The sequence below is a fragment of the Peromyscus maniculatus genome, chromosome 16 (assembly GCF_049852395.1).
Source record: "Peromyscus maniculatus bairdii isolate BWxNUB_F1_BW_parent chromosome 16, HU_Pman_BW_mat_3.1, whole genome shotgun sequence".
NCBI classification, from domain to species: Eukaryota; Metazoa; Chordata; class Mammalia; order Rodentia; family Cricetidae; genus Peromyscus; species Peromyscus maniculatus.
The window spans coordinates 48,859,399-48,879,604 of NC_134867.1; the positions used below are offsets into that span (position 1 = coordinate 48,859,399).

At 40.6% G+C, this 20,206-nt stretch overlaps 1 pseudogene; it reads right to left on the bottom strand.

Moving 5' to 3' along the window:
* Window positions 1-18,332: 18,332 nt before the first annotated feature.
* On the bottom strand, window positions 18,333-18,937 carry LOC102903224 (small ribosomal subunit protein uS4 pseudogene; annotated as a pseudogene).
* Window positions 18,938-20,206: the final 1,269 nt, after the last annotated feature.

The following is a 20,206-nucleotide window of genomic DNA, read 5'->3' on the forward strand; positions in this document are numbered from 1 at the left end:
AATAGTCTCAAACTTTAGTGTGTTAGCATCATAGTTTGTCTAGTGGTTAAGTTTTTTATAGAGACACTGCCCCTTGAAGAAGCCTGGATGAAAAGTTGAGCATTTAATTGCACAGCACTTGAAGGATGGAAAGCTTTTCAGGAAGCCTCATCTTAGACCCTCAAAGCAACTGTTGTATTTTAAAAAATGGCTCATGGTGGTCACAGTGGGTGGGAGTTGTGGAGAGAGATACACCATGCACACCACATTCACATGTGGAGTTTTATTGGGGGTAAGGGAGAAAAAAGAGCTGAGGAGAGAAGAGGAAGAAGAAGAGAAGAAGAAAAAAAGAGATGGGAAACAAGGAAGAGAGGAGGTGCAAGGTACAGATGCCACCTCCTGGAAAGAAAGAGAGAAGAAAAAGGAGAGGGAACAGGAGGGGAGGGAGAGAGGGGGAGTTATGAGAGGATGTCACATGCACAGAGAAACCACATGACACTGACATGTGCACATGACATTGTCAGGACTCTGAACAAAGTATTGCCTGCATATTGGCCAGGTCCCCGTACTGGCGAGTCTGAATGTTAACAGCAACCCTGCAAGTAGGTAAGGCCATTTCATCCAAGACATAGAACAGAACAGGAAAACGAAAGCATATTTAATGACTTGGCCCATGTCACAAGAGCTATTAACAATACAGAGAGGATCCAAAGCTCGGGCATCAGTCCATTACCTATTTTGTTCCTGGAAGCTTCATTTTTAAATAGATCTTTGGGATTGCGAGTGATTGGATTCTATTTCTAGGACTTCGGTGTTTTCACTCTGAACATGTTTTGATTTGATAATTGGCAGTGATATTATCGCTTATTGACAGCTCGCTCGGTGCTTCTTAAGGCTTTTGTGCAGCTGTTTGACAACACGGCTTCATCACTCTTCCTGAACTGTCAAGCATCCTGCAAACCCACTTCTTGCTAGGAACATGCATGAATGCTCAACTAGATTCTGTATACAAAGGAAGCTCGGTCGTGAACCATGGCACGCGAAGTAAGGTCAAAGATAGCCGAACCAAGTCGCGTGTTACTTGCACACTGCTGATTCTGCTCATTTTAATGGCTCAACACAAATGGGCAGCATGCAGGTCCTTCTGAAACACACTCAGCAGTCTCTAAAAGCTGGCTTGCCCGCATTCCTCAAAAATGACGGCACATAAAATATGTCTGTCAAGAGGTGACAGTGGCTTCCAAGAGGACCAGGAGAAAGGATGGCATGAAGGAATGCCAGAGTCTGGAACGGATCTCCTCCCCAGTGTCTAGTTGTCTCTGAGTGACGTGAAACTGATGTCACAGCTGTTGGTCTAGTCGTCCAGATATGCAGAATTCCATGAGCTTCAGCTTTCATTCTTTTGAATACAGTAATAAATTGTTATAGCATTAAGAATGGCTTTTAAAATATTACATAAGATTCCTACTGAAAACGGTAATTAATTATCCCATTCTCCTAGCCAGGGATCACTTCTTGATATTAATTAACAGTTTCTTTATAATAGGGGAAACCTTTTTATTTCAAGTTTAACCACTGCGCCTAACTCTTGTCTGCTTTCTATGTGCCTCCTTTTAATTAGCTGGGTTTGACTGTATAAAAATCTGTACCATTTCCAAAAGAGTTAAATATACTTTAACTACAGGCACTTAATGCAACACAACAGTATTTTTCTTTCATTTTCTAGCCTTTGACTGAAGTTTAGAGAAGGCTAACTTACAGTTGAAACATGTAAGAGTTGGCTCAACTAAAAATAAAATTGGCATGGCATTTCGGTAAGACAATGATTGGAAGATGTTCTTCCTTGAATATAAAGACAAGACTGCTTGCAGGAAGTGAATAGCCAAACTATCCAAGAAAATGGTTATACCTAAAAACGTGAGTTCAGTTTCCCCTGTAAGGCCCAGAAGATGAGGCCAAATGCATTCGAGCTATCCAGACAGCTAAGCAGAGAACATTAGCAGCTTCCTTTCCAGAAGAGGCACCTCCCCATCACCACACATCAAAGGCCAGATGGAGCAAAGTCAGCATGCAGTGAACAAGGCTGGCTGCTACTCTGGGTTCTGGGGTCTTCCTGGCTCGGCACTCTTAAAACAGCTCGCCTCCTCTCGGGACTGCTGGCCTTCCACCCCTATTAGAGAGATTAGCAAACACATTTAAAGACCCCTGCAAGATTGTAAAGGTTTCAGCTACAGAACCCATGTCTGAGTTGTTTCTGTGTGCCCAGCACCAAGCTCAGTGCTGTGTTCCCAACTGTGAGGCGTCTATACTTGTTAACACACTAGAGCCTTGTCAGGAAATGTTTGACTTTTCTTCCAGAGCTTCACCGGGCTCTGCAACAAAGCCAGGGCCAAGTGAAGGGAAAGAGCTCCACAGCACTGCAACACTTGCACGGATCCTCATCAGTCAACGAGGATTCAATATGACTTAAGACAAGTGGTGTCTGTGCCTGGTCACTCCTAACTCCTCCTCTCCTGGAAGGCGAGAGGAAATGACGGGCCCATCCAGACTTCAAGGACACTGGGAGACAGTTATTTCAATAATGTAAATGTGGGACTCATTTCTTTTATTTTTTTTATTTTTTATTTTTTTGGTTTTTCGAGACAGGGTTTCTCTGTGTAGCTTTGTGCTTCATGTCTGTCATGAACTCTCCCACACACCAGTTTCAGAATTTCATGTTTTATGATGTTGACTTCACATAGTCATACTCACAAAGAACCAAATTCTGGTCTTTATGCAGACTCACGGTTGCTGTTAAGTTAATCAAGAACTGTGTTTATGCATTTAACAACTGAATCTGCTACAAACTTACTTCTATTGCTTGAGGCGCATAGTGATTCTGATACACAAAATATTAAGAAAAAAAGGTATTTGAAGAATCTAAACCCATGCTCAAGTCTTTTGAAAACAAATGGACAATTCTTTGATGGATTAAAGCTGAAATAATCATTCTGCAACTCACTCTTCTTGGACCTGAGGAAATGGTCCTTAAAGATTCTCCTTTAAGGACCTAGGCATTTGCTGAGTCTTGAAAAAACAAAACAAAACAAAAATCAAAGCAAAACACCTCACTTGGAGGACCACAGAAATTTCCCATAATGCAGCGAGGGGGAGAGGGGGGGCTTGGTGCCGCTTACCCATCTTTCCTGCCCAGCAGCTGAGCCTTCTCAAGATGGTGCAATAAGAAACTTCAAGTGGAAAACTGACCCTCTACTCAAGATCAAATGTCACTGCCACCTTTGCGCTAGACTGTGCTCAGACTTTTATTCAGTCAGAAACACACGTGAAATCTATGAAGCTTCTCCCCAGAAATAATCATGTATGCAAAAAAAAAAAAAACCAATGCTATTTCAGATCTATTTCAGATAGCCATTAGTACTCACTAAGGTTATCTGTGAATCCATAGATCTATTGGTTCATGAGAAAAATCTGTGCTCTGGATCATGGATCAAGAAATGATGACTTCCTTCACCATAACAAGAGTATCTGATTTACCATTTTCCTTCTCACACACCCCAGATTGAAACAATAAATTGTGTTCTAGAATTTTATACATTCATACAATGCAATATGATCAATCTTCCTCTGATGTCCCCATCCAGCTCCCTCACAGCTCCTTCAGGCACACATCCACACCCAGTTTCATGTCTTTTATAACCCACTCTACATGGGTATGGACTTGCTCTTTTGTCTTTCTCCCCCATATGTACATGATTTTAAAAGATATATATTAGTACAAATGTCTGAATTTTACAGCAATTTCTTTAAATGCCAAGGAATGAGTCATACTTTCAAAAAGAAAGCAGGGGTGGCTCATCCTATTATGTTTCCTGAGGTGCATGCCATAGAAACATCACAGGTGTAGAAAATTACCTGGGCAAATCACCCAAACTGGCTGTTGTTTGAATAGCCATTGTAAATAACCAGGGAAACACTCTTCATAGATATTAAATGCCATACTTTTAATTGTTGTAAAAATAAAATTCCAACTTGTTTTTTTCAATGCAAAGGAAGTGTTAACCTGGACTCAGATTTATCATTTAGAAATATCACAATTGCACTGAGAAAATTCAGCATTTTCAGCTTCAGACTCTCATGTGACCTCAAGCCATGTGTATCCTTGACAGAGAGGTGATAATTAACCCACTGGTAATTTATAGGATGATAGGCAAGCTGAGGAGCTATAGAAAAGTAGATACATTTCTGTATTTTCAAAATCCAAACTCATAAAATGATCAGATATTAGTGATCTTCCAAATTGATAATACATTGGCCATAGTCATCTTTTAACTTTCCTTCCTAGTAAATGTCATTGGGTATGACTAACAAAATCTCAATTCTTTTTTTTTTTTTTTTTGGTTTTTCAAGACAGGGTTTCTCTGCGTAGCTTTGCACCTTTCCTGGAGCTCACTTGGTAGCCCAGGCTGGCCTCGAACTCACAGAGATCTGCCTGGCTCTGCCTCCCGAGTGCTGGGATTAAAGGCGTGGCTCCCACATTAAAATTCTTAACATTGTTGTTCATGAGGTATTCTAGAAAATATTCTATTTGTCCCTCTTTTAAATTAATTTTTTTCCCTCCATTTTTGTTCATTTTGTAAATTCCCATTCTATACTAAGAAGAAAAGATATAAATATATATCCTCATAATGCTTTTAACCAAAACAATAAAAATAACATCACGATAAGATGAAGTCATTCTATGATAATTTCCTTCCTAAACTCCTATAAGTCTGGGCCTGTTTCTACCCCTTGAAATTACCCTAATTGCCTTATGACATTTCTTTGTCTCAAGGTAGAATGGTCACCATTTTGTCCAGAAATCCTTACATTCGGATATTTTCAATTTTAAATTATAGTAGTAGCAGATTTTAAGGTGACCAAAGTAAACACAACATTATCATATACATTAGGATATGTGATGTTGTGAAATGAAAAGGCCACATTCTTTTTTTAAAGGGGAAAAAGAGAAAAATGATAAAGAAGGGTTTTATTGAATTTACTATTTGATTTCTGTGCTTGGGTTTAGTAATTTCTAAATTACTTGTGTTTAATAATTCAAGGGGGAAATTGAAGTTACAAGGAAAAAGTTTACAAATTAAAGGGCTGAAAACGAGGAAGAAAGGACTATAACATAAGAATGAGTGGCTATGGCAAAGGGATAGACATCCAGACCAGTGGTGTTCAGCTATAACTTTGTTGTGTAAGTTTCCTCCAAGATTAAAACAGTCTATCTGGCAAGGCAGCTCCTCTTTAACAGGAGGTAAACAACTCCAAAGAGCTTCAGGAAGTCCATGAAACTGACTACATTCACTAGGCCACTTCCTGCCAGAGTAAGCAATAAAGCTGCCATGAGTCAGTCTCAGACACAGCAGCAAGGAAGACCACCAAGACCATATCAGCTGCCTGGAAGAAGCAGAGCTTCCTAGAAGAGCTTTAGTCCAGAGTCCCTTGGATAGGACATGCTCTGTTCTGTTGAGCTGCCTGCAGGCTGTGCAGTGAGCTCCAGGTTCGCAGCTTTTGTGAGCTGTCACGCATGCTGGGGTGGTCCTTGGTGAAGCAGATGTCTTTGAGCCATCTCTCCTCCTGTAAGTAATCCCTCACCCATATTCCTATAAAGAACCCCGATAAAAGTTATCGATTCATCAAGTTGGACTTTAGTTGTATCCATACTCTATCATGGGTTCCCTGTCTGGGGTTTAGAGTGTTGCATCTCCCTAGGAAATGTTTTGTCATAAGACCTATACACTATGCCCATGTCCAGCTGACACTTCACAAAGATAACATCATGTCAAGGAAAGAAAAGGTCTTCAGCAAATGACGTTGAAACAACACAGCTTCCACATGGAGAAGAATAGTGTTAAGATGGGCTATACTTCATTAGTGCAGCACTTGACTAGAAATATACAGTTGACTAATATTGTAGTAAAATTAGTTAGAGGGAAAATAAAAGAGACAGGGGAAAAGACGAAATGATTTGAAAGCTCTTAACAATCCTAAGAGGTGCAGAGTAACACAGGGAAGACAAAAAAGGTCTGGTGGATGACATGGAAGACACACAGTGTGAAGACTTACCCATCATCTGACAGATGCCAATTTGGATTGATATAAAAAACTGAACATCAGTGGATTATAACTGTCCATGGGAGCTCAAAGCACAAATGACATTAAATACCTAAACCCTTTCCCCAATACCAACACCAACTCTCTTGACAATGGTCTTGGAAATATATACTCGCTTGCCTTATATATTCTAAGAGGGACAGAAAAAAGAGAAAGGAAGAAGAAACCTGCATTTATTTGAGAATTCCAAATCCTCTGAAATGGTAAAAGAATGAAATCCCTAACCTAGCCATTGTACAGTGTCCCTAGTTCAGGAGGTAATCATTGTGAAAAACGTTTTCTGACAGAAATGTAAAGAACAGCTAAGCACATTTAAAAGGCAAATTTCTCTTTTTGCATTGCCTCTAGAGATATTGAGAATTACACTGTAGATTTTATGAGGTTTGGCCAAATTAGCGGAGGATTATGTGAGTTCAAAACTACAATCAGGGCTGTTATGGTTTCAGTATAAAGAGTGTTCCCAAACAGCTCAGGTGTGCAATAGTTGCTTGGCAGCTGATGGGCTATGAAAGATAATTGGATCATGGAAGGTCTAACTAATCCACTGATGAATTTATACCTAGAGTGAACTGGCCTGGTTTGAGGAAATGGATCACCAATGGAGTGTTTTTTAAGAGTATATTGTGTACCAGCTCCTTCCTCACTCTCTCTTTTTTTTTTTTTATTTCTTGACCTTCACGAAGGGAGCAGCCTTCTTCACTCCATGGCTCTTCCATGATATTCTGTTTTACCATGACCCAATGCCAAGACAGGTCATGGTCTTGGTCATGGACCGAAATCTCTGAAACCATGAGCCAAGATAAACTTTGTTCCTTATGATATTTTCTCAAGTACTGTTGGCACAGTGATGGGAAATAATCAGAACTCTGCAGAGAAGAGGACATTGTGCCAAAGTACCAGAAGACATCACAAAATGGTTTCAGAGGCAGATTCTACAAAGGCTGCTTCTCTTTGCTTTTACCTCATCAGAGAAGCTGTTTTGTGAACACAAAAACTGAGTCAACAGAGATTCTGTAGGAAAATAGTGCTTCTAGGTCAGCAAGAAGAGAACTTTTGTCAGAAGACAGGTTTCCCAATGACACTGCAGCCCCAGGGGCTGAAGGTAGGATGACTCCATACCCACGCAATCACGTGTGAAGAAACGTCATCGACAATGTCTGAATCCTATTTTTTTTTAGAGAATAATGCCTCAATTTGGAGGAAGGGTCAGGGAAGCAGGGTAGTTATGTGGTTTTGACACAGAGAAAAATACATAGCATGCAGTGTAATGCAGAGAAATAAAATTCTGAATTCTGAAGGCACTCTCTGTTGGGCCTTTTGTTCATTCTGCAGCAACCTTTACTCATTGCATCACTTGACATTTGTTTCCTTGGTGAAAAGGTAGATAGAGCTGAGAATCTGAGTCAATTGAATCTATAAATATATTTTAAAACTCTAGGGAAAAAACAATAGTTTTGAAAGTCAGGGTATTTTGATTTGCAAGAATCAAGCCTCTTTGACAAATAAGGTTTCTCAGCACTGGAAACCTGACTTACACATAAAGAGCTGAACCCAGATCCATAAATAGAAGTTGAAAAGAGAGTGGCCTCTTCAGTTTTTCTAACTCCCTAGAGGAAAGAGATTTGTAGGCCAGTAGAAGAGAATGTTCAGAAATGGAGAGGAAAGAAATTACATTAGTTATCTCTTATATAGTTCTCTAAGAAATGAGGGTTCTGTATCCCATCTCCCATAAAGAGGCAAACCTAGGGCATGGAAAAACTGTTAGGCCTGCATTTCAGAGATGTGTCTCCTCTCCAAAATGTAGCCTAGTGACAGCTCAGAGGTAATGAGGGAGGCCCTATCCAACACAACACCAGAACAAAGAAATAGCTACTGCTGATGAAAATATACAAACAGATGAGCCTAGGAGAAGGTTGGCAATGTCATTGGGTAGCACTAGAGTATTCTAAAGGAAATAGATTCTGATTCTTCTAAGGTAGCAATTTTCAACCCATGGGTCATGACCTCTTGGGGGTCTAAAAACCCTTTCAGAGGGGTTACCTATCAGCTATCCTGCATATCAGATATTTACATTATAATACATAACAGTAGCAAAATTATAGTTATGAAGTAGCAGCAAAATAACTTCATGGTTGGGGGTCACTACAACATGATGAACTGTACTGAAGGGTCACAGCATTAGGAAAGTTGAGAACCATTGATCTAAGGTCATAAATAAAGTTGAAGGTGAGACTTCCACTATGAAGGAGAAAACCCCAGGATACTTGGACTGGCCATCCAGGATTACTGATAACACAAACAGATACAATGGGCAGACAATACTAAGGAATGGAATTTCAATCTTCATTAGCCCTGTAATCTGGTTGGAAATTTAAACACAATCCAATAAGAGGATGCAGGGAAAACTTTGGAATTGCCTGAGCACATTAACACATAGTTATGCATGGCTTTGATGGATTTTACCTACATATCAGCAAATTTAGTACTCTGCTACCTGATACAAATGAAAAATCAAGAAAATGCCCCTATTTTACAGAGAATTTAAGTATTCTGCAAACTCAGGTGTTACCCTGTGAACTGCCCACCAATTACATGTGCTTTCTAATCTAACAGTATTTTAAACCCAGCGTTGTGCTGAGATTATTTTGTGCAACATTTGTATATTCTTATTCTAGAGATTACACCCGCTCACTTTACTTCCCCAAAACAGACCCACTATATATTGGTTTCACTTGATCAATCTTGGGAAATGTGTTGCAAATTAAAACATTGACTCAATGTTCATAGTTTGGTTTAGAGCTGAACACTTGATTAATGGATAAGCAAAAAAAGAATAGGCATGCTACCTTGGTCTTTTCTTTCTCCGTGTAAGATGAATGTTGGGCTTAAGAAAAGGAGTAAGTAACCTGCTTTGCTATTAGGATCTAGGACAATAAAACTACACATTACAGATGCTCAGCGGGTAATCATGACCGTAAATCTTGATCATCAGTTTGGCAGGATTTAAAATCGCCATGGAAACACACTTCTGGGTATGTCTGTGAGGGATTTTCTAGACTTGGTTAACTGAGGTGGAAAATGGAAAGACAGAAAGATGCATCTTAAATGTGGCCCACACCATTCCATTGAGCGGAGTCCTGAACTGAACACAGAGGGAAAGGGAACTGAGCAAGGGCAGCTTCTCTCTGCTTCCTGACGGGGGCAGCAATATGACCAGCTGCCCCCTGAATCAAGGCATCTCTTTCCTGCCATAATGAATTCTATCTAATGGAATTGAAAGCCAAAATAATCCCTTTCTTAAGTTGCCTTCTCCTGTTTTTTTCTTTGTTTGTTTGTTTGTTTGTTTTATCACAACAAAGAGATGGGTAACTCATACAATAGTCATGTGTGGCACTGGCTTGAACGAAAGTAAATTTAATAAAATTGGTGCCAATGACTTGTCACTGTTTTGTATTTTGCCATTCAAATAGTACATGTAAATGATTTTACCTTTTCCGATTCATGAAATGGATGAAATGGCTCCATCCTGACATGAGAAAAGATGAATTTAAACACTGACCACATATGCAGGATCTGGGGGGCGGGACATTGCTGAATGTTATGTAATCTGCAAATGGCTTCTGTATTCTATCTGTAGAAGTACTTTGACATTCTTTTACCTCTGGATCCTTTAAATACGGCTGAGTCTTCTGTGGTGCTAAACTGTTACAGTATGTGGGGAAAGGCCCACATCCTGTGAAGCACCTGTAGTCAAGGACTGCTTTACTGAGAGTATGAATTCAAAAAGCATCTTCAAACTTGGGGATTCTTATAAAATCGAAATGAATTGTTGTAATTTAAAGTGTTTATCAGGGCAAGAACTAATATAAAGACACAGCTACCAGGAGCTGTTCTTTAAATGCCTTCCTGGATAGACATGAAACAAAAGCATCTTTCTCCTTAAATTTGTCAAGTATTATACACATCTAAACACATAATATATTATATCTAAAACTGACAGGTTTTGTATTTAAATGATTCTCTAGGCAACACTGAAGGTCTTCATGTATTGTTTATATCTACCTTCATCTAGCATCCTTCTGTCTTCTTACCTAAGCCATGTTATGCAACATGGGTATGCATACAGTCTCTATTCTCTGGTAGTTCCAAATGAAACATCAACCAGTACACAAAGAAACAACTAAACAAATACAGGATACACAACTAAATTTAACACATAATAAGTAGAAAACTTACTAGCAATGTGTAATCATAGGGCTTAGCAAAAGGAAATTAACTTCTAAATAGGTCAGCCCATAGAAAACAAAACATCTTAGCATCTCCCCAGCTGGTTTCAAAAATATACTAACAAAACATATGTGATTTTATTCCTCTGAACTCCCTGTCATCCTGATATTTCCATTCTGAACACATTATCAACACTGGAGAAACACCAAAAGCAGCCTTACAGAGTTGCACAGACTGCCATGTCACTAATCACTCTGGAGTGCCTATGCATATTGGTTTCTGTAAATTTTTTTTTTGTCTCTGGGAAAGTATTGAAATCTGAGTGAGGCATGATTCCAATACAAAACATTATTATTTTTATTATTCCATGAAATTCAGCAATCTATATGCACATGCCAGGGGCTAGGAATGCTTTTACAACCCTGAAACAGCCACAGATGTTATTATTGCCTGTTCTTTTGCATGTGAATTTCTGAGACTCGCCTTATTTCTTAGATGTGGCATCTATATAATGGCAAAGAGACTATATCAAAAGGGAAACTTGCTAAGCCTCCCAGATGTTCACCAGAGGTGACATTAAACAATGGATTGATTGACAGATTAATCCTCTTTTCTGTATTTCATTTGCGGGAGACATCATATATAATGGTTGAATTTATTCAATACACATAGTAGAGAGTCTTGTAGGTCAGTGTTACAAGTTTGGTAGGTGCATGTTAAGGGTCTAGCTACCACAACATAATGAGAAGGTGCTATATTTTTCTTATTTTCTTGGTAGATTGACCTATCTCTTTTAGTCAATATCTTTACTGTTTTCAGTCAATCCACACAAGAGGACTGGTCCATCTTTGTCACCTTTTCCTCCTGAGCTCCTAGTAGGGGTTCGGGTTCCATCTTGATTTTACCATTCCGCCATACAATTGCCTATTTGAAGATCTCATAATCTGTGCCTTAGATTTTGTTTCTGGTTTTTATGTTCGTGTCAGCAGAATGTAGCATTGAAGACTCCATCTCCACTCTGCAGTCAGATGAGATGGGTTCAAACCTTGTTTTTCCAGTGCTTGGGCTGTGGAACATACATGGTTTTCTCACTCATAGGTGGGGGTTAACAGGACTTGCCTTCAGCCACGAAGAAGTGAGATGTGTTTATCACTGACAATGTATCCGCCACAGAGAAAACTAGGCAAAGTTAACCATGAATTCCCTTCTATTTCCACCCCCCTTATTTAATTATATTACTTTGACAAAATAAATCCAACCATGCTCACCAGTTGAGGAACCAATCCATTCGCCCCATCCACCCCTTGCCACAACATGGCGTTCTAGCCTTCTGGCACACTCCCTGCGCTTCAGCATAGTGGGATTAGCCATGTTTTACATTGGTATGTGCTCCAGACCTCCCCATGTTGCTTATATTGTTCCCGGTCACTGAAAGAGCCTATATCATTCTCTACCTAGTCATAGTCTATACACCTATATCATTCTCCACCTAGTCACAGTCTATACACCCCTCAAGACTCAGTTCAAATGTCAAGTTTGTAGTGAAACCATCCCTTAAAAAAAACCCAAGTAGACAGAATTACTCCTGTGTGTATTTCTCCATCGGCATTTCTTCTTCTAATCATTTAACTTTTTTTTTTTCATTTATTCTACATACCGACCATGGTTTCCCCTCCCTACTTTCCTCCTGTTCCCTCTTCCTGACTCCCATCTAGCCTCCTCCCTACCCACGCCTCTTCTGTCTCCATTCAGAAAGGGGCAGGCCTCCCATGGACTTGAAGCATGGCACATCAAGTTGAGGTAGAACTAATCTCCACTCCTTGCATATAGGCTAGGCGAGGTGATCTAGCATGAGGAACAGGTTCCCAAAAGCCAGCTAAGCACCAGGAACAGGTCCTGATGTCCCTGTTAGGGGCTTACAAAGAGACCAAGCTACACAACTGTGACACACATGCAGAGGGCCTAGGTCAGCCCCATGCAGGCTCCCTAACTGTTGGTCCAGAGTCCACATGCTCCCATGAGCTCAGGTCAGCTGTCTCTGTGGGTTCCTCTGTCATGACCTTCCTAGCTCCTACAATCCTTCCTCCCTTTCTTCAGGACTCCCAAAGCTCAGCCCAGTGGATCTCTGCATCTGCATTCATCAGTTACTGGATAAAGGCTCTCTGATGACAATTAGGGTAGCCACCAATTTGATAACAGTAGATGGCCAGTTCAGGTACCCTTTCCACTATTGCTAGGGGTCTTCTTGGGGTCATCCTATGGATTCTTGGGAGTTTCCCGGCACCAGGCTTCTCTCTAACCCCTAAATGCCCACCCCATCAAGACATCTCTTTCTTTACTCTCTCCCTCCCTTCTGCCCCCAACCCACTCCCTCAAGTTCCCATCCTCCATCCCCACCCCACCCCCAGGTTCCTTAGGGGATCTCTTCTTTTTCCCTTCCCCAGGGATTCTGTGCATCCCTCTTTGGGTCCTCTTTGCATTTCAAAGAACAGTGTAGGAGTCACACCACTGCCCAGTGTTATCATTACATGCTTCTAATTTTTTTCCACTTATTCTTTATGTTCTATGGACAGAAATCATGTCTCAATGATCTGTACATCCAGACAGCCCATCATCCTCCTTGATATTTTCTCGGAGCTGAATGAAGATTTAAAAGAAAATAAATGGATGAAGATTTAAAAGAAAACAAATGGCTGGCTGGCATACTGCCTGACATTCTGGATGATGATTCTTTATCAGAAATCATCTACAAAGCTCACATTTCAGCTTGCATTCCTTCAAAAAATCTTCCCATCTGCTTCAGCTCAATTGGCATCCTCTACTTTGAACTCCTGCACTATTTATTCTAGCTGTCTTACATCTGACAGTTATAATATATTGCGTTAAAATTTCAATTTCTTCTTTTCATATATCTGTAACAGCATGCTACTCAGAGCTTAACACCAGTAAGTTCTGAGTGTGTCTCGAATCCCTCCCTGCCATTCCTACACCTGCTTTATGATTCCAGAAAATTCTTGGGAGACATCTGTGCTTGGATAGCTCCAGATGTGAACCCCTTCTTCTCTGGAACTGATTAAGTACATGGATCATCTCACCTTCTTCTACATGTTATTCATACCCTGCAGTTTGGAAGTCATGTTTACTCTCTCTTGTGTCTAAATAAATAAAATCAGCCTAAGCTTGACACACTTACTAAAAGTTTGTAAAAACATAACAGAGTGCATGCCAAAGTCCCATAATGGTCTAGTTAGTTGCTGTTTTACACTTTATTAATTCAGAATGAGTGTGGATGTGTGTTCTCTGCGAAATGTGAGATAGGCATGGAGGCTCCTTCCTAAAGTCCCAGAACTCAGGAGGGTGATGAAGGAGGACTCTTGGGAGTTCAAGCCCCATCAATACAGAGTAAGATCGTGTCTCAAATAAGAACCAAAATTAATAATAATCATAATAATAAGAAGAAGAATGGTATGCTGCATGATCACAGATTTGTATTCAAGGCTCATTACCAAACAACTAGAAAGAGAAAGTAATTTCGTTCACGTCCCAACCATCCTCAAATGGCACCATAGCAGTGCATCTGGGTTCAGTCTTGGAGTTCCCTGTGGCACCCCAGTGTCGCTTCACGTCACGGGCTTCTTCTTCGCTCTTCTCAAACCTCACCTTCTTTGTGATCCTCAACTTCTCCTCCTTCCTGGAACATGTTCTAGAAATTCCAAACTGCTTTTTAAACGACTCAGGTTTTGGAGAGCAATTCCGATCTCTGCCGTCTTACCTCTCAGCATCAGTACGAAGCCGCCATTTGTATACACAAAGGCATCAAGGTGACCCAGCAAATGAAAGCGAGTCCTTATCTATTGGATTTATTTCCCGTATTAGCTGTTGTGTTTGTACCAAAGATTTCGTTACATGTGCCTGCTTTATTCTGCTAACTAGACTTTAGAATCCTTAAAAAAACAAAACATTTTTTATGGCACTTTAATCTCTCAGTGTAATGTCTGTAAAATACTCTTTTACTTAAACAGCTTCTGTGTGGGAAAAAAAAAAGATAGCATGAAATAATCACCACTCTCATCTCCAACATCCCTAGGAGAGTTTGCACCTGTGAACGGAGACCATGGCAGAAGGCGCTGTGAACTGAAGTTCAGCCTTCAGCCTGTGCACTCAGGAGAGGGATGCTTTAGCCCACTGCTCAGCCTGGTCTTCATCCCAGCATTTCAGAGGGCCTACCATGTGCTTCTTAAAAGCAATTCCCATGGAAACCCTTAGCCTCCGTGGAAGCAGTCAACTGAGTAGAGGAGACACTGTATTCCTCTTCAAAGCATATAGCAAAATGGGATGGGATAGAAGATAAATTTTTCACAAAGACCTCTAAACCTCCCTGATTGTGTTAACCCTGCTCAGTGAGTCGCTGATGTAAAAACTTTAAAGATACAGTTAAACTCGGGTAGAATTTCTGAAAAACATATCTATTCCATGAGGTGACATACATCAGGCATACATAGATAAATGGTAACTGCCAGTAAATGCATCTGCATAGCAAATTCAGTGCCTTCTTTTAGCTCACCAGCACAGGTGCATAAACTCGCTGCAGGTCTGTTTATAATGGCAGAATAATGAGGTCTCCAGGGTCCAGGAGAAAAATGGCTGGACCTGTCTCTTTGAGAATATACGCCGAGTTACTGTGAATTGGTTTTGCTTTGTGCAATGCTCAGAATAAGAAGAAAAAAATCATTTCACAGTAATTTTTCCCAAATGGGAGTATAGTCTCTCAGCTATTTTTAGTTCATTGTACTGAAAACCAAATACTGTTTTATTAATGTCTGTTTTCAGTGGAACCAGGCACCTGTTTAAAAGTTTATTTTTTTGTGAAGTTCTTCTTTAAAGGCAATGGTAATAAACATATGCTCCCAAGAGAACAATCGACTTTCATACTGAAGTCACCTAATGAAACCATTCAGCCTTCTTGAAGCAAAAGCTCCGGATTCCTTTTTAGATCATTTTCCTCTGTTTTATGAAGCAGATCAATGTGGACATTAGAGAGGAAATCACAATTCAAGCCCAGACCACTACATAGTCATTAAGAGTGAGAAAAAAAGGCAAATAGAAAAGAAGATGCTTTGTCTTAAAAACTAAACAGATAAACTGACAGATCTGTTACCTTACAGAGCTTGTCTGTGCTTTGTAGACCACACAGCCCATCCACTTGGGTTTCTCACGCAGGCCCTGTAGGTGCTAACTCAAAGCAAGTACTCATGGAGAGCTACCGATTTGTGCATATTCTTCTTGTGTGCCTCAAAGAATTACTTAAATTGCATTACAAGTGCCAATAGTCGCTTTCAAGTCTGTAGAGCATTCAGGCTACACGATGTATAAAGATTTCAGGGACCAGCAGAAATCATTTTCTACTCAGCTTTACTAAGAGTATGAAAACTAGAAAAATAAGGTGGTATGGTACCTTGTTTCCTCCTCCTAGAATGTTTCTGCTCTCGAAACCTGGATGACTTGCTTCCTCCTATTTTTCAAGTATTATCTTGCATATCACTATCTCAAAGACTTCATTTCTAAATAGAGGAAATTGCAATCTCCCATTCCCAGCACTACCAACATTACTTCATTTTTTTTCTCCAAAGCTCTTAAATTTTCTAGTAAGCTAGCTATATGATGTAACTTTGTCTGTTTCTCTGTATGTAAACTCCATTAAGGGAGGGGTTTTTCATGTTTCCTTCATTTATCTTCTTTACCTGCAGATCAACGGCTCACTACATGTTCAAAAAATTTGTGTAGAAGAAAAGTAATTACATATATATGTACACACACACACACACACACACACACACATATATATATATATGATTATTTAAACTGATAAAGGTCTTTCACTGTGGTACTTAGTAGGCCTCAATTCTATGATGTTCTTTTGACTGTCCTAGGCATGTTAAATAAATAAATAACCCAAGACTATTCATCCCTTTTTATGAATTCATGTAAACTGTCCTGTGGGGCCACATACCTTTTTACTAAACTAGATAATATAATAAATAGGATTTTTCTAAGCAGAATGACAGTATATATATATATATATATATATATATATATATATATATATATATCCCAAGTATAAATATATATTAAAATAGAAGACCAAAGTCAAAGAAAATATGAACTGGAGGTGCTAAAATAAGCTCCCTCAGTGATGCAAGAAGCCAGCATGAAATGCCACACAGAGTCTCAGCTGACAGCTGCCCCCTCCCAGCCACTGGTGTGTGGCTTTGGGAGAAGAAACAGCACCTAAGGAGAAGCAGACTGAAAAGAAGGACTAAAATCCTGTGGTCCCATGTCTCTACACAACGAACAGCTTTGAGTCTCCACCCAGAACCGAGTGTCTCCCTCAGCCTTAGGTGCAATCTCAGAACTTGTAGCAAACCCTAGAGCAAAGATTTTAGGTTCAGAAATCATAGAATCCCAAGGATTCTAATAAATTCTGTCTCCTGCCTTTGGGCCACAGGACTCAGGCACAACACGTCACCCAGATCCTATGACAAGCTCTAAAAGATACCACAAGGCCTCAGGTAAGATGGAGTTAGAGACTTCATTCTCATAGTATTAGAGAAATCAGTCTCAAAGCTAGAAAAACAAATGTTATTATCTCCTATGTGCCAGGCATGAGTATTTTAATACAGTAATTAATTGAATACACACAACCACTCAATATGATCGGTATAATTATTATTGCTATGGATTGAATAATATCCTCCAAAGGCTCATGTGTTAAAAGCCATGCACTGTTGGGGATGGGGGTAGATGTTAGGTTCCTGGGTATGTGCCCTTGAAGGGGACTTTAGGACTTTGGCCTTTCCTCTCTTCTCTGCTTTCTGCAGCCATGAACTAAACAACTCATTCTGCCACGTGCTTCTAGCCATGCCAACAGTGCCAAGCAACTATGGACCAAAACGTGCCAAACCAAGCCAACGTAAACCTTCTTTTCTTTTAGGTTATTTCAGGTATTTTGTCACCATAATGAAAAAAGTGGACACACAATTTTATATTGAAAACTCCTGGAAGCAAATGCATCTTCAAAGTCAGATGATTTTCAGATTTCTCTGTGTAACAGCTCTGGCTGTCCTGGAACTCACTTTGTAGACCAGGCTGGCCTCAAATTTACAGAGATCTGCCTGCTTCTGCTTCCCAAGTGCTGGGATTCAAGGCATGTGCCACCACACCTTGCGATCATCAGATTTTTAAAAAGGGAACGAGATACTCCATAAAAGGCATAAAATGCACATGTCCTGGAGAAACACACAGTATTCAAACATACGACACTGAAAAGAATGACTATGTATACAAAGTGGGAAAAACTAATTGCATAAATAACTGATATCACTTAATGTTAGGGCCATTTTGACCCAGACAAGCATATGCCAAATTTAGAGAAATTAAAACTTAAGTTTGTGGAACACTTTGGATTTGGGACTTGTGGAGATGAGATTGGAACCAAGAGTCAGTGACACACAATGAAACTAAAGCAAAGAGACATTCAGGATACAAGGCTCCTCAGGTAAAATCAGGAGAAAATAATGGGAAATAGACACAATAATGGGAACTAAGAACAGAATGTAACACTAAATGTTCAATTGATAAAGCCACTGCACATTCACTAATTTGGTTAATATTTAAGCAACTGTTAAACCATAGGAACCAGGACTATAGTTATGAAAAAGATTCATGGAGTTCACCCTGCAGCTTCCAGCTTCCATGGGGCAAGAAACAAATAGCTTCCATTCCCTGGGGCCCAAAGAAAGCACTGGAAACCTACTTCAGATCTATTTCCTATAAGTGGGCTAAAAGAAATTTAAACCCCAGACAATCAAGACAGCGAAATGAGCATAAGTTTTTTTTTGTTGTTGTTGTTTTGCTTTGTTTTTAATCTTTTTTCAGTGTTAATCCTGCCTCACTAGGCAACTGGAAAACTAGACAATCCTCCAGTCCAGGGAGGTGTGGACTTCAACCTTTTCCTTGTCACCACCTGCTCCTGCACCATTCTGGCTCTTCTTGTCATTCTTCCTCTTCACAGGGCCCAAGTAGTCGCCACATAAGAAGAACAAAAGGAGAAATCAACATGACTCAGGGGATTTAGATGGACAATGGAGGATGGGATGTTCACCACCTACATGTGGACACTGATATGGCACTGGCAGTTAGCACATAGGCATGGTGAATAGACCTGTCTTCAAGACCTGGTTCTGTGACTTCTTCTCCAAGAAGCTCTCAGTCTTCAGGCCCAGGATGTAATCCAGCTTCATCTTGCCTTTATCCAGCACTTCAATGTGAACACACTGTCACAGCAGGGCATTGCCTTCAAAAAGACTCTGTGGGTCCTTTATGTCCAGTGTCAAGCAGCTCCTGTGTGGCCTTGCAGATCTTGGCCAAGGTAAATTAAATTCTCTAGAACTCACCTTTGTTCCAAATCCCACATTCTTCAATCAGCTTCAGTTCCTGGTTGAGACACAACATCTTGAAGGGTCTCCATGGGATCACATAGGTTTTGACAAACCCAGCCCCTGGCAACTGGCATGCTGACTCTTTAAGGCCTGCTGTGCCTGTGGTGGTAATCTAATTGTATTGAAATATTATTTTGATTTGTACTGAAATATTAATTTGATTGTATGTTAATAAATAAAGTTGTCTGGGGGTCAGAGCTATTAGAGCCATAGCAAGAGTGTGGCGGTGGTGGCACACGCCTTTAATCCCATAAGATCTCTGTGTGTTCAGGGATACAGCCAGCATTGGAGACATATGCCTTTAAGACCTAGGGGGCTGTACATTCAGACAGTGACGAGGCAGTCATGTGTTTGGGTTTACAACCAATGAGAAGGCAGAACAACATACTTTAAAAATACGAACCGAGAGGAAGTAGGTCTCTTTTCGCGAAGCTGGGACAGCAGGAGGAAGGGTAAGATTTTAGCTCTGAGCTCTGACCTCTCGTCTTTCTCTTTTACATTGTTTCTGTGTTTCTTATTTAATAAGACGGTTGGTTACATCTACATCTGGCGCCCAACGTGACAAGAATCCATTAAAAACTGCTTGGCTTGGCGGCAGGTCCGCTTTCCCGCAAGGGCGGCAGGCGGCCCGCGCCGGCGGCGGCGGCGGCGGCGGCGGCAGCAGCGGCGGCACACGGCGGCCGGCGGCGATCGGCTTCTTAGTCCGAGCTGCTGGCGTCCTAGTCCGAGCTGCTGGCGTCCTAGTCCGGGTAGCAACTTCTAGCCCGGGCCTAGGTCTGTGAGCAGCTTGCCTAAAGCCGGTGCTACAAACAACTCAGACCTGCCCTGCCGAACAGGGCCCTGCCTGTAAAGCCAACGCACGTGGTCGGAGCTTAAGGAAGCCAGACCCAAGCCTTGACTCGGCACAAGAGGGAACACGTGGCTGCATTTAAGCTTTAGCCGGCTACGCTTTCTTGTGCGTTCTCTCTCTCTCTCTCTCTCTCTCTCTCTCTCTCTCTCTCTCTCTCTCTCTCTCTCTCTCTGGATTTACACCTGGGACACTAGGTGGCTGCTTTGAAAATCCCCTCGGATTTCTACTGTTCTACGCAGATTTGGTAAGTCATAATATATCAGATATTTTAAAGGAAACTATCTAAAAGAGAATTTTTTTCCACATTAAAAAACAAATGGGTTTTATGTGTACATTGGAAGAAAATTGGTTTTTGTTCGAAATTTTAGGCAGTCTGGCAATGGAACAACTATATAATATTAGTATTGGTGGAATTATGCACCTCATCACTATAATAATCCACATTTTAATATTTAAAAAGATAGTCAATTTAAGTGCCAGGATAACAGCGTTA